The following is a 25,664-nucleotide window of genomic DNA, read 5'->3' on the forward strand; positions in this document are numbered from 1 at the left end:
CACGCTTATATAACCTATGCCCTTCGTGTACGCCTCTCTAGTACACGTCATCGATCCTTCCAGAAATTAGGGAGGGCCTGTCGCGTGACAGCCCGATATCCCCGTATTTCGCCTAATACAACATCTCCCCCTCCCCATGCTAAGAGAACTTAACCCGTTACAATACGCAACACTACAGATTCCTAACAAACCCTTAACTAAACCTTAACAAACTCTCTATAATATAATTAGTAGCGTAAGGCACAACCATGTTATGAAAACACCACCACAACTGTGTGGAGCAAGTGACTGAATAGTCCTCTTCTTGTCAGGAACCTTTCGAGAAGCAATTCTCGTCCGCGATGTTTTCCATCCCTCTTCATTCTTCTTACGCCTGATGCATCTTCTCTGTATGGTGAACATCCGTCAAAGTCTTTCTGTCCATATCCTCGATAGCGTCCATCAGCTCATCAGCACACAGCAACATGCACCATCATTGCATTAATGCGTACTCGATATGTAGTGACTAGGTAACTAGAATCTCAACCTATAGGATAAGAAGATCACACCTTAAGAGATAAGTGAAGTTGCAACCACAGATTAAGTTGGCTGAGACCCAACAATTCCTGACTGAATCCCAAAGGTCCCTGCACTTGTTGTTCGAGCGATACCTATCACTGAGACCAACAGGAGCAGAACAACCTCAGGTACCAGATTCCCCATTGACTGCTCCTGTAAAGAAAGAACTCTTATCCCACTTCCCATAGTCAGTAAAGCGAGAAATGAAGCAGGACCCATTGTGAGTCCTAACGTGGCTGGGCAAACCAACCACAGCAACAGCGATTGTCCAATGGTATTGGACTGCAGTCGAGCCAGACCTGACATGCTGAGTGGCCATAATGACAGTAGAGGAGGTACTCACAGCAATAACCCACCATTGGCAGGGAGACAAGCAAGGCTCCCAGGTGACATCCATTTGCCAGATCTGCAGCGATCCCAGGCCAATGACAGGTGTGCTGGTAACTTTATCTGCTGTTGCATTACCTGTGGCAAAAAGGCTTGGCACCCCAGAGTGATCACACACACATAAGGGTGCAACAGGAGCTGTGCGGAAGACCAAGGCCTCTTCCAAAGTTCCAGCAGCCTCTGTACTTGAGAGACCTTCCTGGCCCATCCGGGCCAACTGCTTGACTGCAAAGATGGAATCTGCAACAATGTTAGAGGGTATCATTCGCCAGAGGTGCACTGCAGCTGTTACAGCCATCACCTCAAGTATCTGCACGCTGACCTTTCTGTTTGTGAAGACAGCAGCCTGCCAACTACTGTTGGAATCCTGCCAAACCATTGCCCTGAGACTAAGGGTCTCATGCTGCACAAGCGATCCTTCCATGCAGCTCTGTACGATCTTTTGCCAAACTGCAGGCCTTTCGTTAGACCGATTTTTGGGTTCTTCTGCATCGGATCCCTTTAGCTGACCATACAAGGGTTTCCTCAATCCTGAAGGCATTCCCATAGCACTCCGAACCCACTGGAGGGTTCCTACCATATTCTGCACATCCCATAGTGTCTTTACATGTGGTTGAATATCAAGACCCACCAGCTGCATTATCTCAGGACTAAACTTATATCCCAAGCACTCTGCTCCAATCCTCCCCTGCATGCCTATACCATGCACAGGGTGAAAGGAATCATCCTGCTCAGCAGCCAACACTCTCCCAAGCTCTGTCATCCACCCTTCTTTCCAGAGTGTGTATTGCACCCACTTGAGAATCACGTATGCGAGGCTTTCAGTGTCATGAGGGAGCACAGGGCCATGCACCGTCAAAGTTTCCGCTGTGTTTAAAGCTAGAGGCAAACGAAACTCTCGGCAGCAGCCAGCAGCCCGATGCCGGAAGGCGGAGCGGCTCCGCGCCGGCGAATCGAGCCCCGGTCCCCTGCATGACAGGCAGGCAGCAGGAGCCACAGCGAGCGAACAACTTGCAGCTGCGGGCCCTGTCGGTCCCCTTTGGACCTGGTTACTCCCCCCCCCGGGATAGCACCACGTTTGCGCTCCCCCCGGGTCTGGAACACGCCTACTTCTCCAACCACTTGAATTAACCGCGCGCCCGCACTCCCCGCCCCCCAATGACAAAGGAGAGGGGTCGAGAGGGGATGCGGTCGACTGGAATTCGCCATCTCCCTGTGGGGGTGCAGCCAGCGCCCTTAAAGCAACAGCTGACTGCAACCTTTTTCCCTCTCCGGGAGGTGCAGCTAGCACTGGAGCAGCGACTGGTTGTAATACTTGCTCTCCCTGATCCAATCTCTCAGCTGCTTTTCCCGGCTGGTCCCGGTCAAGTACAAGCCCAAGCGACAAACACGCTTCAACAAGCTTCCCCTCCATCCTGGAGGCTTTAAGAGAACCCAAAATCAGACCCCAGGTCGCAAAACTCTCACTAGTCAGTGGGGTGCTTTTCTGATGGTCTAACACATACTTAATAATTTGCCCTGGGGTGGTCAAAGTCCCAGGCGCCGCTCTAATTATCTGTTGAATCTCCGGAAGCGATCTCTGCTTGAGGCAATCTATCACGACCAAGGACTGAACGTCCTCGGGCAGGTCAGACCCCTCAACAGCACGAAGCAAACGATTTGCAAAATCAGAGAATGACTCAGAGGGCTCCTGTTTGATGTCAGTCCATGGGAGCACAGGCTCTGCGACCTTAGCCACTGTCCGCAGGGCTGTGAGGGCTGCAGTTGTAAGCGCAGCCAGCTCCCCTGCTCTAAGCGTCCTTGCCTGGCCATCAGGAGATCCCACCATACCATCTGCTAAACCCAGAAGGCGAGGGAGAGTGGTCCGGGTGACTCTAGCCCCTCGGCCCTCACCTTCACGTTCATTGGCTGGGTGGTCAGCATTGCGATTCGCCTCTGCCACCACAACCTGAAGCAATCTATTCCATTCATCATACCACAGAGTATACTGCACGGGTTCAAGAATGACCCGCATCAGATTGGTCACATCATACGGTAAAAGACTTGAGGCCATAAGAGCCTCAGCAGCCGACATAGTCACCGGAGAACGCAGACCCTTGTTCTTAACTAATTCAGCAAGGCGAGTAATCGCCTTGGTATCCAGAGGGGTCCACGCTGAACCCTCCTGCTTTACAACTATCGGAAGGGCAAACGTTGTTGTTGCCGGGTCGGCTGCCTGGAGATCTTCTGTCGCCCGAGCCCAATCAGTGAGTGTGGGCGGGCTCACGAGGGGGGGTGCTGTGGGGCCACATCCCCCCTGGGCGGGCTCTTGGGCTGCCCGCTTCAGATCACCACACCCACAGCCACGCTCACTATCTTGTGGGGCGGAGTGATCCACCCCCTTTTGGGAGGGAACACTTTGGCAGGCAGAACCTGACGGTGGGGAGGTACCGCCCACCCGCTGCCCGCTGTTATCATCTCCATTACTGACATCACCACATTCCTCAGGGGGCCGTCCTCCCCCTTCGTCCCTAAAAGGTTTCAAGGAAGGATATAGGTTCCGAGCAGGATAAGGAGGTGGGGGCTGGGTGTCGTCCTGGTCAGAGCGGTCTTGCGCAACTTCCTTCTGGGTTGTTCTCGAAGGTGAAGCATTGGGTGGAGACAAGGAGGTCGGCGCCATCTTGGCCCCTTCCGAACCTGCAGAAGAGACAAGATTCCCCCCCGCCTCCAACCCCAATAGCTCCCTAGCGCGCTGGATTGCGAGTTTCTCCTCCCGAGCCGCTTTCAACGCCTCTAAGATAAATCCCCAGACCTTGAATTCCGACACCCTACGGATGGCTAGCGTTCGCTGAGATAACGCGGTCGTAATTCTATCCCAGTTGTCAGGGTTATATAAATCAGAGGGGGATACTAATAGTCCTTCTTTCTCCAGCAGCAAGAGGACTGCTGTAACCTCCTTCTTAGAAGGAGTTTGTTTTCCACAGTGAAGTTTACAGGCATGAAGAATTACCTTAATAACGGCTTCCATGTCGCCCCGGCCCACGTCTCCGGCCGCCCCCGGGCGCTTCCCAGACAGATCCTGGGGATTCTGAGCGCTCTCTGTCTCTCCCCCGACGAAGAATCTTGGCCACGATCTCTCCGTCCCGGGCTTCTACCACCCGCGGCAAAGGGAAATGAACCGCCGCCCGTGGTAGGATCCTTGCCGTTATGCTAACAGCTGCCCCCGTCTCTTCTAGGTCTTCTAAGTCTCCTTATCAGTCTGCACTGTTGTAAATCGCAGCTTATCACGTCGGCGGGTCACCATTTGTAGACTTTAAGACCCTAGAAGTCCGCAGCTGGGCCAATTACCGAAATAACACCAAGAGGGTGAGTGGTAAAATGGCGATTTCTTAAAGCAAACACACGCTTATATAACCTATGCCCTTCGTGTACGCCTCTCTAGTACACGTCATCGATCCTTCCAGAAATTAGGGAGGGCCTGTTGCGTGACAGCCCGATATCCCCGTATTTCGCCTAATACAACAGTTCCCACCCCAGTCAATGTGGTGACCAGCTTTATGCCACTGATGACATTTTCAGAAATAAGAAATATTTTGGTTTGCTACTGGATGCAAGTGTATATTTCACTTTCTGGTTCCTGTGATATTCCTTTATCCAAGACATCAAAGGCAACATGTTGTGCTATTTATCAAAATTATTGATTATAAATGAGAATAGTACAACTGAATTTCAGGATTTGGTTTCATATTATAAGAACTTCATATAAGAACTTTAATTTAGCTAATTTTCATTGTAAGAGCATATTCAGTATGATGCAAGACAACAGATTAGCTGGATCAGCAGAGCAGTTGGTATTAACCCTTGGCTTTCTTCAAATCAGAACAGCTACTGATGATTTTACTGATCCTAGGCAACATCAAGCCTGTTGCAGACGAGCTCTCATAGCAGCCTGCAGTTAGGAATTTTCCACTTGCCTTGTGCTTCAGCACTCATCAAACCTTCTTTTCCAGTTTGTTACTTGTCCATGGCTGCATGTATTCCTTTTTCACCATAGTTTGCCCTTTCGGCTTTTGATGGTGGTGTTCCACACAGCAACTCCTGCCTTAGTAATCCTATTTGGTCAGATCTCAGTACTTCCTCTGTTTTCTTTCATGTTTTCATGTTTCGGTGAAGCAGAAAAGCCAAAGAGCCTACTGGCATGTCTGAACTCTGGTGCTGGGCTGTGTGGAAGGAGTTCAGTTTTGCTTAACGATCACCAAAACGTAAGTAGTCTCCCCTTTTGAATGTCAGCATCAACAGAATCTTTGTGGACATGGCTTTCTAGTGTAACAGCCTTTCTAGGGCATCATGTGTTGTAAAAGCTATGCTTACAGAGAATTATTTGACTAAATGTGATAGTTTTTTTTTTTAAATAATCTATCTTTTTATAGATGAGGAATCCAGTCAGTGTCTTGCTTGATGTCTGCGTAAGGAGTCTGCATGACATTTTTGAAAAGTTTGCTGTGTTTTTTTAGAGGAGAGTAACATACAGCCTTTGGCACCTGGGCTTTTCTTTTTATGAAGAAGGGGTAGATTACAGAAAGAGAAATAAAGCCCAGATACTAAGATCGTTTTAAATGGGCTATTACATGCTACCCAAGAGGACTGAGTGAGATCTTTAATACTTTGTTGCACATCATGGAACCTTGCTGGTTAATGCCAGCCTTATGTAAGCCTTCTTTTGCCCACAGATGTGTGCTCTTCTAGGTCACAGAACAGTTTGTAACACCAATCAGAAGTGTGTACCATTTCCTTTACTATTCTGTGGGCTGGAGTACTGCTTCTCTTTAAGAGATCCAATATGCCAGCATTCAGTCATCCCTCTGAAGAAGCTGACCACCTTAGCAATTGGCAGTCACCTGAAGTCACCCACTGAATAAACCAGAGTAGGGTAGAACAAATGTACGTGTAGAATGCTAACTTGTTTGTAACATTTGTGAAGGCCAATGAAGTAAAAATAAATTTGCCATTTTAATTAGACCCAAAAGATTGCTTCATCCTGTGCAACTCTCTAATACTTTCTCTGTCCTGAGTAGGGGTCTCAGAAAATGTGAGTTTAAAAGCCCATCTCACCTCATTCCTTAGTACACTGGACTCTCCTTGAGGATTATTCAGATTCTTATGTCTCAACGGGCTTCAACAAACTTAACCCTCTAGAGTCTGGCTGTGACATACCACTCTTACAATACTGATTTTATACAACTGCTTTGGAAGTGTTAGTGTCTCTTGGCATGACTAGATCTGAAAAACCCTCAACTCACTGCAGAGAAAATCACCCCTTCCTGCCTCATGAGGCAGTTCTTAAAGCCAAGGTAAATATTTTCTCAGAGTCAGTTAAAATTTTCTCTTAAAGGGAAGAGCTGATCACTGAGATACATGAAATTAACATTTCTATTGACTCATTTCTTAAGACAGATAATAAGGCGAGCATAATTCTCCTCAAAAAATTCAATTCCTTCTAAATAAAAATAAACATATGCTACTTAAGGAGGGCCGGTGTCGATGCATTTATCAAAATGCTTTGTTCTGGGTACTAGAACAGCATAATCTGTACAAAAGTTTCCTGCAGCTTCCTTCAAAGGAAGGAGGATGAGAGCACTGCCTCTCAGGCCCATACTGAGGAACAGCAATTGAAGAAATTGCTAGGAGGTGAAATTATCTGTGAAAAAGACTTGGGAAAAGGGGAGCCTGAGATTGCTGTCTGATTTTTAAAATGTAGTGAGAGCTCAGGAAGGACAATTCCCTCACTGTGGAAGGGGAGTGATTTTGGCAGCAGGACTACTTGACTGAGAAGGAAACCTCTCAGCAAAATAAGATCAGCAAAAGAGCACCAAAGAGGTGAAAGCAAGGGCAGACAACAAAAAACACTGTTCATGTATTTAGCAAAATTAAGAAGACCAAATACAGGACTAACACTGGCAAGGGGAATGAGCGAGGTGAAGGTAATCTGCAGGTATGCTCTTTGCAAACGACGGTATAGATAAGGATCTGGTGGTAGCAGGAGTCACCCTACTGATGGAAATGGAAAGGACCAAGATAGTTGGTAACATTTTTCCTTCAGTCTTCAAAGGCAAAACTGGATTCCATTTTACCATATGTATTAATATCCATTGTGATGAAGAGGAACAGGAGAACATTGATTTAGAAAGACTGTAGATCTCTACTTATGTCCCCATAACCATGGGACTGTGTAGAGCAATAAGAAAGATCCAGGTAATTACAGGCCAGTCAACCTCACCTCTGTCCCTGGAAAGGTGATGGAACCACTAGTGCTGGATGCTGTTGATTCTAAGACTACATGTTCTTCATGCTCTGCTTTGCGTAAGTGACCAATCACCAGGTCAAGACTAATAACTACATACAGACACTAATTTCATGAACAGTAAAAAATGGCTCTTTATTGCCTTGTGGGTTAACCTAAAATCTACCTGCATATTATCCTGCAATATTATCCAATCACAGAGAAGGGGAGGTCCTGTCACGTCACAGCCTGAGAGTTTGTGCATGCCTACTACAACAGGATGCCCTCTCCAGACAACTGGGAGAAAAGGATGTTACCAGGAGTACTCAGCGTGGGTTCACAAGAGGGAGGTCATGCTCGACTCAGCTGGTAGCCTTCTGTGGCGTTGTCACTGGCTGGGTGGATGGCAGGAGAGCAGTGGATGTAGTCTACCTTGATTTCAGCAAGGCATTTGATACTGTCTCCCATGACATCCTTATAACAAAGCTGAGGAAGCGTGGGATAGATGAGTGGACAGCAAGGTGGGTTGAGAACTGGCAGATCAGCAGAGTGCAGAGGGTCGTCGCTGGCGGTGCATATCCCGGTTGGAGACCTGTAACTAGTGGTGCTCACCGGTGCTGGGCCCGGTCTTGTTCAGCATCTTCATCGATGACCTTGAGGAGGGGATAGTGACCACCCAGAGCAAGTCTGCTGATGATACAAAGATGGGAGGATTGGCTGACATGCCTGAAGGCTGTGCTGCAATTCAGACAGACCTGGACAGGCTGGAGAGCTGGGCAGTAAGAAACTGGATGAGGTTTAACAAAAGCAAGTGTACAGACTTGCACCTAGAAAGCAATAATTGCATGCACCAGCACAGGCTGGGGGAAGACCTGCTGGAGAGGAGCTCTGCTGAGAGGGACCTGGGCATTTCTTTGCTTCTGTCTGCAGTGAAAAAGCTCTCCCTCGGGAATCCCAGGCCCCGGAGGTTAGCGAGAGGGTCTGGGGAATGGAAGACTGCTCTTTAGTCAGGGAAGAGGTGGTCTGTGAGCGCCTAGGCAACACCGATGTTTATAAACCCGTGGCACTCCCTCTCTACTCTGCCCTGCCCTGGTAAGGCCTCATCTGCAGTGCTGTGCCCAGTTCTGGGCTCCCCGGTACAAAAAAGACAAGGATCTCTTGGAAAGAGTCCAGCAGAGGGCCACAAAGATGGTGAAGGGCCTGGAGAAGAAAGGCTAAGTGAACTGGCTCTGCTTAGCCTTGAGAAAGGAAGACTGAGAGGGGACCTGGTCCAGGTCTACAACTATCTGAGGTGTTGTCATGGTTTTGTGCTGTTGCTGTCAATATTCTACATCATGACATCATGTGCAGTATGAATCACTAACTGGGGGTACAAATAGTGGCAAACTCTTTTGATGGTATAAGGAAGTGTAGTTGTTAATGGCGTTCCAGCCCATTCCACCGTCGCCTAGAGATCACAGTAGGCCTCCCGGTTCTCAGGGACTCTTACTCTCTCTCTTTCTCTCTCTGTCTTGTTCGATTTAATAGCCGCAATTATATTGTATCCTATTGTGTTATCTTGTATTCCAATATCGCATTTAGTAAAATCAGTTTTCTCCTTAGATTGCTGCCACTGGTTTTGTCCATTCCCCTCCTTCCCTTCATTGCCAGGGACAGCAGCCTCCGGTAGCCTGCGACAGGCGTGGGGGCAAAGTGGCGAGGCCAGGCACTTTTCAGCAGCGCGTGGAGACAGGACAAGGGGAAACGGCCAGGAAGTGGAGCATAGGAAGTTCCACGCAGATGTGCGCAAGAACTTCTTTACGGTGAGGGTGACGGAGCACTGGAACAGGCTGCCCAGGGGGGTTGTGGAGTCTCCTTCTCTGGAGATATTCAAGACCCGCCTGGACGCCTACCTGTGCGACCTGGTGTAGGGAGCCTGCTTTGGCAGGGGGGTTGGACTCGACGACCCTTGCAAGTCCCTTCCAACCGCTGATTCTGTGATTGTGTGATACTGAAACCGATCAACCAGACTACAGCAAACGTGTCTTTCCGTGGTACAGGCTCAAAGAAAACGGACAGAACTCAAATGTAGTTTACCCGCGTTTGTACTATTTGTACTAAGCAAACCCCGTGAAAGTCCTTGGGTGGACTCTGGCAAGCAAACAGCAGAACTACGAAGGCCACACCTACCGGGAAGCAGATGTCCAGCTAGCTGCGTGCCTCGTGATGTCACCCCGAGAGTCACAGTCGCCCCGTGACCTCACAATCGGGCAGGTGCCTAGAAGCGCCCCGAGCACGCAGCCCACCTTCAGTCCTGCTGGGGACCTTCGAGGCGTCAGCGTCTTCCTGCTGGAACACGAGACGTCGAGAGCTTGCCAGCCTTGCGTGAGCCGTCAGAGTCCTGCGAGCCGATTCCGAGTCACCGAGGATCCAGCTCAAGGAACGTCGGACGTCCTGCCAGAGGCACTCTGCCAGAGGTGCCCGTCACTGGTGGGACTCGCTCACGCCGCACGAGAGGTGCCGAGGGCCGGACGCAGCCTCCAGCGACCCGTTCCTGCCGTCACCTCCGTGCCAGGGCAGCCGCGGCCATGAGCCAGGAGGCGGATGCCAGCGGGAGCCGCGAGGCACAGGCGCGGCCGGCAGAGGCCCAGGAGGAGGCGACGTGCCCCCTCTGCCTCGGCCCGCCGCAAGAGCCGCCCCGCGTCTTCCCCTGCGGGCACACCTTCTGCGGCAGCTGCGCCGAGCCCTGGCCCGACGACGGGCTCGACTGCCCGCTGTGCCGCGGGCTCGTCGTCAGGATCCCGCCACCGCCGCCACCGCCCCCAACGCCCGCCGGCCGCGGAGAAGGCTCCGCAGGAGCCGACAGCAGCGGGGAAGATCCCGGCACCGCTCCCGCAGCGTCTCGCCCCGCCGCGCGCAGCGCAGCCGCTCCGGGAGCCCCCTCCGGCTCGTCCGCCGCCTCCCCTGGCAGCGGGAGCCGAACGGCCGCCGCCGGGACGCCGAGGACTGGCAGAGGGAGGCCCAAGAGCGGCAGTGGGGCTCCGGGGACCACGCCGAGGACTGGCTGAGGCTGGTCCGAGAGCGGCAGTGGGGCTCCGGGGACCACGCGCGGCGCCGCGACGGGCCCTGCTGCTGAGCGGGCGGCCCGAGCTCACCTGGGGACAGCGCGGGGACGGGGAAGCGCTGCCGGGGCAGAAGGCCGAGGCGCCGCACGGCTCTTCTGCCTCAGCTCTGCGGACAGCACTTCCCTGCACTGGTCAGGACAAGCGTTCGAGGGAGCTCGAGGTCATCGCTCCGTTCCCCTTCGCTCAGCCCCGGTGAGACCCAGCGCCCAGGTCCGGGCTCCGCGGAACAACAGAGACCTGGGCACGCTGCAAAGAGCCCAATGGACAGCAGCCACGCTCTCGAGAGGACGGGAGCATCTCTCCTACCAGGACAGAGCCGGGACTGCTCCTCACGCCCAGAACCACAGAATCACACCCGGAATCACACCACGGGCGCAGGACCACTTCCCTAGTCCTGCCCGCCACACCACGCCCGATAGGAGCCAGCATGCCACCTGCTGGCTCCGGTTTGGCCAGCGATCCATCAGAACACCAATCTCCCTTTCCATCGGGCAGAAATTAACAGCAATAAACAACTGGCCAAATTTAACCCCATTTTGAGTGTCTGTTGGCTCGTTCTTCTCCTTTGGGATTTTGAAAGAGGGAGGCTGGCTTGCGGTCGAAATACCTTTCTGTGGGCTGTGTGCTCTTTAGGAAAGATCGGCTGGCAAGGCGGGGTGGTGGAGTTGCTCTTTATGCGAGAGAGCAGCTAGAACGTACTGAACTCCACCTGGGGGAGAGCGATGCAGCAGTGGAGAGCTTGTGGGTGAGAATCAAGGGGCAGGCTGGTAAGGGTGACACTGTTGTGGGTGTGTACTCCAGGCCCCCTGGTCAGGAGGAGGAGGTTGATGAGGCCTTCCGTAAGCAACTGGAAGTAGCGTCACGATCCCAGGCGCTGGTGCTTATGGGGGACTTCAGTTACCCGGCTATTTGCTGGATGAGCAACACGGCCAGGCACGCGCGGTCCAGACGGTTCTTGCAGTGCGGTGAAGACCACTTTCTGCTGCAGGTGGTGAAGGAACCGACGAGGGGAGGGGTGGTACTGGACCTTATTCTCACTAACAAGGAAGGACTTGTGAAGGAAGTAAAGGTCGGGGGCAGCTTGGGTTGTAGTGACCACGAGATGGTGGATGGAGCTCACGATCCTGAGTGGAAGAAGCAAAGCACAAAGTAGGATTGGTACCCTGGACTTTAGGAGAGCCAACTTTGATCTCTTCCAGGGCCTACTTGGAGCCATCCCACGGGCTCGGGTGTTAGAAGGCAAGGGGGCCTGTGAGAGCTGGTCAGCGTTTAAACAGCCCTTCTTCCAAGCTCAGGATCGGTGCGTCCCCGTGAGCAAGAAATCGAGAAAGGGTGGCAGGAGACCCGCGTGGATGAGCAAGGAGCTCATGCGCAGACTCAGAGGGAAGAAGAAGGTCCATGCAATGTGGAAAAAGGGCCTGAGCACTTGGGAGGGATATAGAAATGTTGTCAGGGCCTGCAGGGGTGCGACGAGGAAGGCTAAAGCCCACCTGGAATTGAATCAGGCAAAAGTGATAAAGGCTAATAAAAAAGGCTTTTCTAAGTATGTTAAGAGTAAAAGGAAGACTAGGGGGAATGTGAGTCCCCTACTGAGTGAGGGGGGTGTTCTGGTCACGGGGGGATGCTGAGAAGGCGGAGATACTGAACGCCTTCTTTGCTTCTGTCTGCAGTGAAAAAGCTCTCCCTCGGGAATCCCAGGCCCCGGAGGTTAGCGAGAGGGTCTGGGGAATGGAAGACTGCTCTTTAGTCAGGGAAGAGGTGGTCTGTGAGCGCCTAGGCAACACCGATGTTTATAAACCCGTGGCACTCCCTCTCTACTCTGCCCTGCCCTGGTAAGGCCTCATCTGCAGTGCTGTGCCCAGTTCTGGGCTCCCCGGTACAAAAAAGACAAGGATCTCTTGGAAAGAGTCCAGCAGAGGGCCACAAAGATGGTGAAGGGCCTGGAGAAGAAAGGCTAAGTGAACTGGCTCTGCTTAGCCTTGAGAAAGGAAGACTGAGAGGGGACCTGGTCCAGGTCTACAACTATCTGAGGTGTTGTCATGGTTTTGTGCTGTTGCTGTCAATATTCTACATCATGACATCATGTGCAGTATGAATCACTAACTGGGGGTACAAATAGTGGCAAACTCTTTTGATGGTATAAGGAAGTGTAGTTGTTAATGGCGTTCCAGCCCATTCCACCGTCGCCTAGAGATCACAGTAGGCCTCCCGGTTCTCAGGGACTCTTACTCTCTCTCTTTCTCTCTCTGTCTTGTTCGATTTAATAGCCGCAATTATATTGTATCCTATTGTGTTATCTTGTATTCCAATATCGCATTTAGTAAAATCAGTTTTCTCCTTAGATTGCTGCCACTGGTTTTGTCCATTCCCCTCCTTCCCTTCATTGCCAGGGACAGCAGCCTCCGGTAGCCTGCGACAGGCGTGGGGGCAAAGTGGCGAGGCCAGGCACTTTTCAGCAGCGCGTGGAGACAGGACAAGGGGAAACGGCCAGGAAGTGGAGCATAGGAAGTTCCACGCAGATGTGCGCAAGAACTTCTTTACGGTGAGGGTGACGGAGCACTGGAACAGGCTGCCCAGGGGGGTTGTGGAGTCTCCTTCTCTGGAGATATTCAAGACCCGCCTGGACGCCTACCTGTGCGACCTGGTGTAGGGAGCCTGCTTTGGCAGGGGGGTTGGACTCGACGACCCTTGCAAGTCCCTTCCAACCGCTGATTCTGTGATTGTGTGATACTGAAACCGATCAACCAGACTACAGCAAACGTGTCTTTCCGTGGTACAGGCTCAAAGAAAACGGACAGAACTCAAATGTAGTTTACCCGCGTTTGTACTATTTGTACTAAGCAAACCCCGTGAAAGTCCTTGGGTGGACTCTGGCAAGCAAACAGCAGAACTACGAAGGCCACACCTACCGGGAAGCAGATGTCCAGCTAGCTGCGTGCCTCGTGATGTCACCCCGAGAGTCACAGTCGCCCCGTGACCTCACAATCGGGCAGGTGCCTAGAAGCGCCCCGAGCACCCAGCCCACCTTCAGTCCTGCTGGGGACCTTCGAGGCGTCAGCGTCTTCCTGCTGGAACACGAGACGTCGAGAGCTTGCCAGCCTTGCGTGAGCCGTCAGAGTCCTGCGAGCCGATTCCGAGTCACCGAGGATCCAGCTCAAGGAACGTCGGACGTCCTGCCAGAGGCACTCTGCCAGAGGTGCCCGTCACTGGTGGGACTCGCTCACGCCACACGAGAGGTGCCGAGGGCCGGACGCAGCCTCCAGCGACCCGTTCCTGCGATCACCTCCGTGCCAGGGCAGCCGCGGCCATGAGCCAGGAGGCGGATGCCAGCGGGAGCCGCGAGGCACAGGCGCGGCCGGCAGAGGCCCAGGAGGAGGCGACGTGCCCCCTCTGCCTCGGCCCGCCGCAAGAGCCGCCCCGCGTCTTCCCCTGCGGGCACACCTTCTGCGGCAGCTGCGCCGAGCCCTGGCCCGACGACGGGCTCGACTGCCCGCTGTGCCGCGGGCTCGTCGTCAGGATCCCGCCACCGCCGCCACCGCCCCCAACGGCCGCCACCGCCCCCAACGCCCGCCGGCCGCGGAGAAGGCTCCGCAGGAGCCGACAGCAGCGGGGAAGATCCCGGCACCGCTCCCGCAGCGTCTCGCCCCGCCGCGCGCAGCGCAGCCGCTCCGGGAGCCCCCTCCGGCTCGTCCGCCGCCTCCCCTGGCAGCGGGAGCCGAACGGCCGCCGCCGGGACGCCGAGGACTGGCAGAGGGAGGCCCAAGAGCGGCAGTGGGGCTCCGGGGACCACGCCGAGGACTGGCTGAGGCTGGTCCGAGAGCGGCAGTGGGGCTCCGGGGACCACGCGCGGCGCCGCGACGGGCCCTGCTGCTGAGCGGGCGGCCCGAGCTCACCTGGGGACAGCGCGGGGACGGGGAAGCGCTGCCGGGGCAGAAGGCCGAGGCGCCGCACGGCTCTTCTGCCTCAGCTCTGCGGACAGCACTTCCCTGCACTGGTCAGGACAAGCGTTCGAGGGAGCTCGAGGTCATCGCTCCGTTCCCCTTCGCTCAGCCCCGGTGAGACCCAGCGCCCAGGTCCGGGCTCCGCGGAACAACAGAGACCTGGGCACGCTGCAAAGAGCCCAATGGACAGCAGCCACGCTCTCGAGAGGACGGGAGCATCTCTCCTACCAGGACAGAGCCGGGACTGCTCCTCACGCCCAGAACCACAGAATCACACCCGGAATCACACCACGGGCGCAGGACCACTTCCCTAGTCCTGCCCGCCACACCACGCCCGATAGGAGCCAGCATGCCACCTGCTGGCTCCGGTTTGGCCAGCGATCCATCAGAACACCAATCTCCCTTTCCATCGGGCAGAAATTAACAGCAATAAACAACTGGCCAAATTTAACCCCATTTTGAGTGTCTGTTGGCTCGTTCTTCTCCTTTGGGATTTTGAAAGAGGGAGGCTGGCTTGCGGTCGAAATACCTTTCTGTGGGCTGTGTGCTCTTTAGGAAAGATCGGCTGGCAAGGCGGGGTGGTGGAGTTGCTCTTTATGCGAGAGAGCAGCTAGAACGTACTGAACTCCACCTGGGGGAGAGCGATGCAGCAGTGGAGAGCTTGTGGGTGAGAATCAAGGGGCAGGCTGGTAAGGGTGACACTGTTGTGGGTGTGTACTCCAGGCCCCCTGGTCAGGAGGAGGAGGTTGATGAGGCCTTCCGTAAGCAACTGGAAGTAGCGTCACGATCCCAGGCGCTGGTGCTTATGGGGGACTTCAGTTACCCGGCTATTTGCTGGATGAGCAACACGGCCAGGCACGCGCGGTCCAGACGGTTCTTGCAGTGCGGTGAAGACCACTTTCTGCTGCAGGTGGTGAAGGAACCGACGAGGGGAGGGGTGGTACTGGACCTTATTCTCACTAACAAGGAAGGACTTGTGAAGGAAGTAAAGGTCGGGGGCAGCTTGGGTTGTAGTGACCACGAGATGGTGGATGGAGCTCACGATCCTGAGTGGAAGAAGCAAAGCACAAAGTAGGATTGGTACCCTGGACTTTAGGAGAGCCAACTTTGATCTCTTCCAGGGCCTACTTGGAGCCATCCCACGGGCTCGGGTGTTAGAAGGCAAGGGGGCCTGTGAGAGCTGGTCAGCGTTTAAACAGCCCTTCTTCCAAGCTCAGGATCGGTGCGTCCCCGTGAGCAAGAAATCGAGAAAGGGTGGCAGGAGACCCGCGTGGATGAGCAAGGAGCTCATGCGCAGACTCAGAGGGAAGAAGAAGGTCCATGCAATGTGGAAAAAGGGCCTGAGCACTTGGGAGGGATATAGAAATGTTGTCAGGGCCTGCAGGGGTGCGACGAGGAAGGCTAAAGCCCACCTGGAATTGAATCAGGCAAAAGTGATAAAGGCTAATAAAAAAGGCTTTTCTAAGTATGTTAAGAGTAAAAGGAAGACTAGGGGGAATGTGAGTCCCCTACTGAGTGAGGGGGGTGTTCTGGTCACGGGGGGATGCTGAGAAGGCGGAGATACTGAACGCCTTCTTTGCTTCTGTCTGCAGTGAAAAAGCTCTCCCTCGGGAATCCCAGGCCCCGGAGGTTAGCGAGAGGGTCTGGGGAATGGAAGACTGCTCTTTAGTCAGGGAAGAGGTGGTCTGTGAGCGCCTAGGCAACACCGATGTTTATAAACCCGTGGCACTCCCTCTCTACTCTGCCCTGCCCTGGTAAGGCCTCATCTGCAGTGCTGTGCCCAGTTCTGGGCTCCCCGGTACAAAAAAGACAAGGATCTCTTGGAAAGAGTCCAGCAGAGGGCCACAAAGATGGTGAAGGGCCTGGAGAAGAAAGGCTAAGTGAACTGGCTCTGCTTAGCCTTGAGAAAGGAAGACTGAGAGGGGACCTGGTCCAGGTCTACAACTATCTGAGGTGTTGTCATGGTTTTGTGCTGTTGCTGTCAATATTCTACATCATGACATCATGTGCAGTATGAATCACTAACTGGGGGTACAAATAGTGGCAAACTCTTTTGATGGTATAAGGAAGTGTAGTTGTTAATGGCGTTCCAGCCCATTCCACCGTCGCCTAGAGATCACAGTAGGCCTCCCGGTTCTCAGGGACTCTTACTCTCTCTCTTTCTCTCTCTGTCTTGTTCGATTTAATAGCCGCAATTATATTGTATCCTATTGTGTTATCTTGTATTCCAATATCGCATTTAGTAAAATCAGTTTTCTCCTTAGATTGCTGCCACTGGTTTTGTCCATTCCCCTCCTTCCCTTCATTGCCAGGGACAGCAGCCTCCGGTAGCCTGCGACAGGCGTGGGGGCAAAGTGGCGAGGCCAGGCACTTTTCAGCAGCGCGTGGAGACAGGACAAGGGGAAACGGCCAGGAAGTGGAGCATAGGAAGTTCCACGCAGATGTGCGCAAGAACTTCTTTACGGTGAGGGTGACGGAGCACTGGAACAGGCTGCCCAGGGGGGTTGTGGAGTCTCCTTCTCTGGAGATATTCAAGACCCGCCTGGACGCCTACCTGTGCGACCTGGTGTAGGGAGCCTGCTTTGGCAGGGGGGTTGGACTCGACGACCCTTGCAAGTCCCTTCCAACCGCTGATTCTGTGATTGTGTGATACTGAAACCGATCAACCAGACTACAGCAAACGTGTCTTTCCGTGGTACAGGCTCAAAGAAAACGGACAGAACTCAAATGTAGTTTACCCGCGTTTGTACTATTTGTACTAAGCAAACCCCGTGAAAGTCCTTGGGTGGACTCTGGCAAGCAAACAGCAGAACTACGAAGGCCACACCTACCGTGAAGCAGATGTCCAGCTAGCTGCGTGCCTCGTGATGTCACCCCGAGAGTCACAGTCGCCCCGTGACCTCACAATCGGGCAGGTGCCTAGAAGCGCCCCGAGCACCCAGCCCACCTTCAGTCCTGCTGGGGACCTTCGAGGCGTCAGCGTCTTCCTGCTGGAACACGAGACGTCGAGAGCTTGCCAGCCTTGCGTGAGCCGTCAGAGTCCTGCGAGCCGATTCCGAGTCACCGAGGATCCAGCTCAAGGAACGTCGGACGTCCTGCCAGAGGCACAGTGCCAGAGGTGCCCGTCACTGGTGGGACTCGCTCACGCCACACGAGAGGTGCCGAGGGCCGGACGCAGCCTCCAGCGACCCGTTCCTGCGATCACCTCCGTGCCAGGGCAGCCGCGGCCATGAGCCAGGAGGCGGATGCCAGCGGGAGCCGCGAGGCACAGGCGCGGCCGGCAGAGGCCCAGGAGGAGGCGACGTGCCCCCTCTGCCTCGGCCCGCCGCAAGAGCCGCCCCGCGTCTTCCCCTGCGGGCACACCTTCTGCGGCAGCTGCGCCGAGCCCTGGCCCGACGACGGGCTCGACTGCCCGCTGTGCCGCGGGCTCGTCGTCAGGATCCCGCCACCGCCGCCACCGCCCCCAACGCCCGCCGGCCGCGGAGAAGGCTCCGCAGGAGCCGACAGCAGCGGGGAAGATCCCGGCACCGCTCCCGCAGCGTCTCGCCCCGCCGCGCGCAGCGCAGCCGCTCCGGGAGCCCCCTCCGGCTCGTCCGCCGCCTCCCCTGGCAGCGGGAGCCGAACGGCCGCCGCCGGGACGCCGAGGACTGGCAGAGGGAGGCCCAAGAGCGGCAGTGGGGCTCCGGGGACCACGCCGAGGACTGGCTGAGGCTGGTCCGAGAGCGGCAGTGGGGCTCCGGGGACCACGCGCGGCGCCGCGACGGGCCCTGCTGCTGAGCGGGCGGCCCGAGCTCACCTGGGGACAGCGCGGGGACGGGGAAGCGCTGCCGGGGCAGAAGGCCGAGGCGCCGCACGGCTCTTCTGCCTCAGCTCTGCGGACAGCACTTCCCTGCACTGGTCAGGACAAGCGTTCGAGGGAGCTCGAGGTCATCGCTCCGTTCCCCTTCGCTCAGCCCCGGTGAGACCCAGCGCCCAGGTCCGGGCTCCGCGGAACAACAGAGACCTGGGCACGCTGCAAAGAGCCCAATGGACAGCAGCCACGCTCTCGAGAGGACGGGAGCATCTCTCCTACCAGGACAGAGCCGGGACTGCTCCTCACGCCCAGAACCACAGAATCACACCCGGAATCACACCACGGGCGCAGGACCACTTCCCTAGTCCTGCCCGCCACACCACGCCCGATAGGAGCCAGCATGCCACCTGCTGGCTCCGGTTTGGCCAGCGATCCATCAGAACACCAATCTCCCTTTCCATCGGGCAGAAATTAACAGCAATAAACAACTGGCCAAATTTAACCCCATTTTGAGTGTCTGTTGGCTCGTTCTTCTCCTTTGGGATTTTGAAAGAGGGAGGCTGGCTTGCGGTCGAAATACCTTTCTGTGGGCTGTGTGCTCTTTAGGAAAGATCGGCTGGCAAGGCGGGGTGGTGGAGTTGCTCTTTATGCGAGAGAGCAGCTAGAACGTACTGAACTCCACCTGGGGGAGAGCGATGCAGCAGTGGAGAGCTTGTGGGTGAGAATCAAGGGGCAGGCTGGTAAGGGTGACACTGTTGTGGGTGTGTACTCCAGGCCCCCTGGTCAGGAGGAGGAGGTTGATGAGGCCTTCCGTAAGCAACTGGAAGTAGCGTCACGATCCCAGGCGCTGGTGCTTATGGGGGACTTCAGTTACCCGGCTATTTGCTGGATGAGCAACACGGCCAGGCACGCGCGGTCCAGACGGTTCTTGCAGTGCGGTGAAGACCACTTTCTGCTGCAGGTGGTGAAGGAACCGACGAGGGGAGGGGTGGTACTGGACCTTATTCTCACTAACAAGGAAGGACTTGTGAAGGAAGTAAAGGTCGGGGGCAGCTTGGGTTGTAGTGACCACGAGATGGTGGATGGAGCTCACGATCCTGAGTGGAAGAAGCAAAGCACAAAGTAGGATTGGTACCCTGGACTTTAGGAGAGCCAACTTTGATCTCTTCCAGGGCCTACTTGGAGCCATCCCACGGGCTCGGGTGTTAGAAGGCAAGGGGGCCTGTGAGAGCTGGTCAGCGTTTAAACAGCCCTTCTTCCAAGCTCAGGATCGGTGCGTCCCCGTGAGCAAGAAATCGAGAAAGGGTGGCAGGAGACCCGCGTGGATGAGCAAGGAGCTCATGCGCAGACTCAGAGGGAAGAAGAAGGTCCATGCAATGTGGAAAAAGGGCCTGAGCACTTGGGAGGGATATAGAAATGTTGTCAGGGCCTGCAGGGGTGCGACGAGGAAGGCTAAAGCCCACCTGGAATTGAATCAGGCAAAAGTGATAAAGGCTAATAAAAAAGGCTTTTCTAAGTATGTTAAGAGTAAAAGGAAGACTAGGGGGAATGTGAGTCCCCTACTGAGTGAGGGGGGTGTTCTGGTCACGGGGGGATGCTGAGAAGGCGGAGATACTGAACGCCTTCTTTGCTTCTGTCTGCAGTGAAAAAGCTCTCCCTCGGGAATCCCAGGCCCCGGAGGTTAGCGAGAGGGTCTGGGGAATGGAAGACTGCTCTTTAGTCAGGGAAGAGGTGGTCTGTGAGCACCTAGGCAACACCGATGTTTATAAACCCGTGGCACTCCCTCTCTACTCTGCCCTGCCCTGGTAAGGCCTCATCTGCAGTGCTGTGCCCAGTTCTGGGCTCCCCGGTACAAAAAAGACAAGGATCTCTTGGAAAGAGTCCAGCAGAGGGCCACAAAGATGGTGAAGGGCCTGGAGAAGAAAGGCTAAGTGAACTGGCTCTGCTTAGCCTTGAGAAAGGAAGACTGAGAGGGGACCTGGTCCAGGTCTACAACTATCTGAGGTGTTGTCATGGTTTTGTGCTGTTGCTGTCAATATTCTACATCATGACATCATGTGCAGTATGAATCACTAACTGGGGGTACAAATAGTGGCAAACTCTTTTGATGGTATAAGGAAGTGTAGTTGTTAATGGCGTTCCAGCCCATTCCACCGTCGCCTAGAGATCACAGTAGGCCTCCCGGTTCTCAGGGACTCTTACTCTCTCTCTTTCTCTCTCTGTCTTGTTCGATTTAATAGCCGCAATTATATTGTATCCTATTGTGTTATCTTGTATTCCAATATCGCATTTAGTAAAATCAGTTTTCTCCTTAGATTGCTGCCACTGGTTTTGTCCATTCCCCTCCTTCCCTTCATTGCCAGGGACAGCAGCCTCCGGTAGCCTGCGACAGGCGTGGGGGCAAAGTGGCGAGGCCAGGCACTTTTCAGCAGCGCGTGGAGACAGGACAAGGGGAAACGGCCAGGAAGTGGAGCATAGGAAGTTCCACGCAGATGTGCGCAAGAACTTCTTTACGGTGAGGGTGACGGAGCACTGGAACAGGCTGCCCAGGGGGGTTGTGGAGTCTCCTTCTCTGGAGATATTCAAGACCCGCCTGGACGCCTACCTGTGCGACCTGGTGTAGGGAGCCTGCTTTGGCAGGGGGGTTGGACTCGACGACCCTTGCAAGTCCCTTCCAACCGCTGATTCTGTGATTGTGTGATACTGAAACCGATCAACCAGACTACAGCAAACGTGTCTTTCCGTGGTACAGGCTCAAAGAAAACGGACAGAACTCAAATGTAGTTTACCCGCGTTTGTACTATTTGTACTAAGCAAACCCCGTGAAAGTCCTTGGGTGGACTCTGGCAAGCAAACAGCAGAACTACGAAGGCCACACCTACCGGGAAGCAGATGTCCAGCTAGCTGCGTGCCTCGTGATGTCACCCCGAGAGTCACAGTCGCCCCGTGACCTCACAATCGGGCAGGTGCCTAGAAGCGCCCCGAGCACCCAGCCCACCTTCAGTCCTGCTGGGGACCTTCGAGGCGTCAGCGTCTTCCTGCTGGAACACGAGACGTCGAGAGCTTGCCAGCCTTGCGTGAGCCGTCAGAGTCCTGCGAGCCGATTCCGAGTCACCGAGGATCCAGCTCAAGGAACGTCGGACGTCCTGCCAGAGGCACTCTGCCAGAGGTGCCCGTCACTGGTGGGACTCGCTCACGCCACACGAGAGGTGCCGAGGGCCGGACGCAGCCTCCAGCGACCCGTTCCTGCGATCACCTCCGTGCCAGGGCAGCCGCGGCCATGAGCCAGGAGGCGGATGCCAGCGGGAGCCGCGAGGCACAGGCGCGGCCGGCAGAGGCCCAGGAGGAGGCGACGTGCCCCCTCTGCCTCGGCCCGCCGCAAGAGCCGCCCCGCGTCTTCCCCTGCGGGCACACCTTCTGCGGCAGCTGCGCCGAGCCCTGGCCCGACGACGGGCTCGACTGCCCGCTGTGCCGCGGGCTCGTCGTCAGGATCCCGCCACCGCCGCCACCGCCCCCAACGGCCGCCACCGCCCCCAACGCCCGCCGGCCGCGGAGAAGGCTCCGCAGGAGCCGACAGCAGCGGGGAAGATCCCGGCACCGCTCCCGCAGCGTCTCGCCCCGCCGCGCGCAGCGCAGCCGCTCCGGGAGCCCCCTCCGGCTCGTCCGCCGCCTCCCCTGGCAGCGGGAGCCGAACGGCCGCCGCCGGGACGCCGAGGACTGGCAGAGGGAGGCCCAAGAGCGGCAGTGGGGCTCCGGGGACCACGCCGAGGACTGGCTGAGGCTGGTCCGAGAGCGGCAGTGGGGCTCCGGGGACCACGCGCGGCGCCGCGACGGGCCCTGCTGCTGAGCGGGCGGCCCGAGCTCACCTGGGGACAGCGCGGGGACGGGGAAGCGCTGCCGGGGCAGAAGGCCGAGGCGCCGCACGGCTCTTCTGCCTCAGCTCTGCGGACAGCACTTCCCTGCACTGGTCAGGACAAGCGTTCGAGGGAGCTCGAGGTCATCGCTCCGTTCCCCTTCGCTCAGCCCCGGTGAGACCCAGCGCCCAGGTCCGGGCTCCGCGGAACAACAGAGACCTGGGCACGCTGCAAAGAGCCCAATGGACAGCAGCCACGCTCTCGAGAGGACGGGAGCATCTCTCCTACCAGGACAGAGCCGGGACTGCTCCTCACGCCCAGAACCACAGAATCACACCCGGAATCACACCACGGGCGCAGGACCACTTCCCTAGTCCTGCCCGCCACACCACGCCCGATAGGAGCCAGCATGCCACCTGCTGGCTCCGGTTTGGCCAGCGATCCATCAGAACACCAATCTCCCTTTCCATCGGGCAGAAATTAACAGCAATAAACAACTGGCCAAATTTAACCCCATTTTGAGTGTCTGTTGGCTCGTTCTTCTCCTTTGGGATTTTGAAAGAGGGAGGCTGGCTTGCGGTCGAAATACCTTTCTGTGGGCTGTGTGCTCTTTAGGAAAGATCGGCTGGCAAGGCGGGGTGGTGGAGTTGCTCTTTATGCGAGAGAGCAGCTAGAACGTACTGAACTCCACCTGGGGGAGAGCGATGCAGCAGTGGAGAGCTTGTGGGTGAGAATCAAGGGGCAGGCTGGTAAGGGTGACACTGTTGTGGGTGTGTACTCCAGGCCCCCTGGTCAGGAGGAGGAGGTTGATGAGGCCTTCCGTAAGCAACTGGAAGTAGCGTCACGATCCCAGGCGCTGGTGCTTATGGGGGACTTCAGTTACCCGGCTATTTGCTGGATGAGCAACACGGCCAGGCACGCGCGGTCCAGACGGTTCTTGCAGTGCGGTGAAGACCACTTTCTGCTGCAGGTGGTGAAGGAACCGACGAGGGGAGGGGTGGTACTGGACCTTATTCTCACTAACAAGGAAGGACTTGTGAAGGAAGTAAAGGTCGGGGGCAGCTTGGGTTGTAGTGACCACGAGATGGTGGATGGAGCTCACGATCCTGAGTGGAAGAAGCAAAGCACAAAGTAGGATTGGTACCCTGGACTTTAGGAGAGCCAACTTTGATCTCTTCCAGGGCCTACTTGGAGCCATCCCACGGGCTCGGGTGTTAGAAGGCAAGGGGGCCTGTGAGAGCTGGTCAGCGTTTAAACAGCCCTTCTTCCAAGCTCAGGATCGGTGCGTCCCCGTGAGCAAGAAATCGAGAAAGGGTGGCAGGAGACCCGCGTGGATGAGCAAGGAGCTCATGCGCAGACTCAGAGGGAAGAAGAAGGTCCATGCAATGTGGAAAAAGGGCCTGAGCACTTGGGAGGGATATAGAAATGTTGTCAGGGCCTGCAGGGGTGCGACGAGGAAGGCTAAAGCCCACCTGGAATTGAATCAGGCAAAAGTGATATAGGCTAATAAAAAAGGCTTTTCTAAGTATGTTAAGAGTAAAAGGAAGACTAGGGGGAATGTGAGTCCCCTACTGAGTGAGGGGGGTGTTCTGGTCACGGGGGGATGCTGAGAAGGCGGAGATACTGAACGCCTTCTTTGCTTCTGTCTGCAGTGAAAAAGCTCTCCCTCGGGAATCCCAGGCCCCGGAGGTTAGCGAGAGGGTCTGGGGAATGGAAGACTGCTCTTTAGTCAGGGAAGAGGTGGTCTGTGAGCGCCTAGGCAACACCGATGTTTATAAACCCGTGGCACTCCCTCTCTACTCTGCCCTGCCCTGGTAAGGCCTCATCTGCAGTGCTGTGCCCAGTTCTGGGCTCCCCGGTACAAAAAAGACAAGGATCTCTTGGAAAGAGTCCAGCAGAGGGCCACAAAGATGGTGAAGGGCCTGGAGAAGAAAGGCTAAGTGAACTGGCTCTGCTTAGCCTTGAGAAAGGAAGACTGAGAGGGGACCTGGTCCAGGTCTACAACTATCTGAGGTGTTGTCATGGTTTTGTGCTGTTGCTGTCAATATTCTACATCATGACATCATGTGCAGTATGAATCACTAACTGGGGGTACAAATAGTGGCAAACTCTTTTGATGGTATAAGGAAGTGTAGTTGTTAATGGCGTTCCAGCCCATTCCACCGTCGCCTAGAGATCACAGTAGGCCTCCCGGTTCTCAGGGACTCTTACTCTCTCTCTTTCTCTCTCTGTCTTGTTCGATTTAATAGCCGCAATTATATTGTATCCTATTGTGTTATCTTGTATTCCAATATCGCATTTAGTAAAATCAGTTTTCTCCTTAGATTGCTGCCACTGGTTTTGTCCATTCCCCTCCTTCCCTTCATTGCCAGGGACAGCAGCCTCCGGTAGCCTGCGACAGGCGTGGGGGCAAAGTGGCGAGGCCAGGCACTTTTCAGCAGCGCGTGGAGACAGGACAAGGGGAAACGGCCAGGAAGTGGAGCATAGGAAGTTCCACGCAGATGTGCGCAAGAACTTCTTTACGGTGAGGGTGACGGAGCACTGGAACAGGCTGCCCAGGGGGGTTGTGGAGTCTCCTTCTCTGGAGATATTCAAGACCCGCCTGGACGCCTACCTGTGCGACCTGGTGTAGGGAGCCTGCTTTGGCAGGGGGGTTGGACTCGACGACCCTTGCAAGTCCCTTCCAACCGCTGATTCTGTGATTGTGTGATACTGAAACCGATCAACCAGACTACAGCAAACGTGTCTTTCCGTGGTACAGGCTCAAAGAAAACGGACAGAACTCAAATGTAGTTTACCCGCGTTTGTACTATTTGTACTAAGCAAACCCCGTGAAAGTCCTTGGGTGGACTCTGGCAAGCAAACAGCAGAACTACGAAGGCCACACCTACCGGGAAGCAGATGTCCAGCTAGCTGCGTGCCTCGTGATGTCACCCCGAGAGTCACAGTCGCCCCGTGACCTCACAATCGGGCAGGTGCCTAGAAGCGCCCCGAGCACCCAGCCCACCTTCAGTCCTGCTGGGGACCTTCGAGGCGTCAGCGTCTTCCTGCTGGAACACGAGACGTCGAGAGCTTGCCAGCCTTGCGTGAGCCGTCAGAGTCCTGCGAGCCGATTCCGAGTCACCGAGGATCCAGCTCAAGGAACGTCGGACGTCCTGCCAGAGGCACTCTGCCAGAGGTGCCCGTCACTGGTGGGACTCGCTCACGCCGCACGAGAGGTGCCGAGGGCCGGACGCAGCCTCCAGCGACCCGTTCCTGCCGTCACCTCCGTGCCAGGGCAGCCGCGGCCATGAGCCAGGAGGCGGATGCCAGCGGGAGCCGCGAGGCACAGGCGCGGCCGGCAGAGGCCCAGGAGGAGGCGACGTGCCCCCTCTGCCTCGGCCCGCCGCAAGAGCCGCCCCGCGTCTTCCCCTGCGGGCACACCTTCTGCGGCAGCTGCGCCGAGCCCTGGCCCGACGACGGGCTCGACTGCCCGCTGTGCCGCGGGCTCGTCGTCAGGATCCCGCCACCGCCGCCACCGCCCCCAACGGCCGCCACCGCCCCCAACGCCCGCCGGCCGCGGAGAAGGCTCCGCAGGAGCCGACAGCAGCGGGGAAGATCCCGGCACCGCTCCCGCAGCGTCTCGCCCCGCCGCGCGCAGCGCAGCCGCTCCGGGAGCCCCCTCCGGCTCGTCCGCCGCCTCCCCTGGCAGCGGGAGCCGAACGGCCGCCGCCGGGACGCCGAGGACTGGCAGAGGGAGGCCCAAGAGCGGCAGTGGGGCTCCGGGGA

The sequence above is a fragment of the Excalfactoria chinensis genome, chromosome Z (genome assembly GCF_039878825.1).
Source record: "Excalfactoria chinensis isolate bCotChi1 chromosome Z, bCotChi1.hap2, whole genome shotgun sequence".
Classification (NCBI taxonomy): Eukaryota; Metazoa; Chordata; class Aves; order Galliformes; family Phasianidae; genus Excalfactoria; species Excalfactoria chinensis.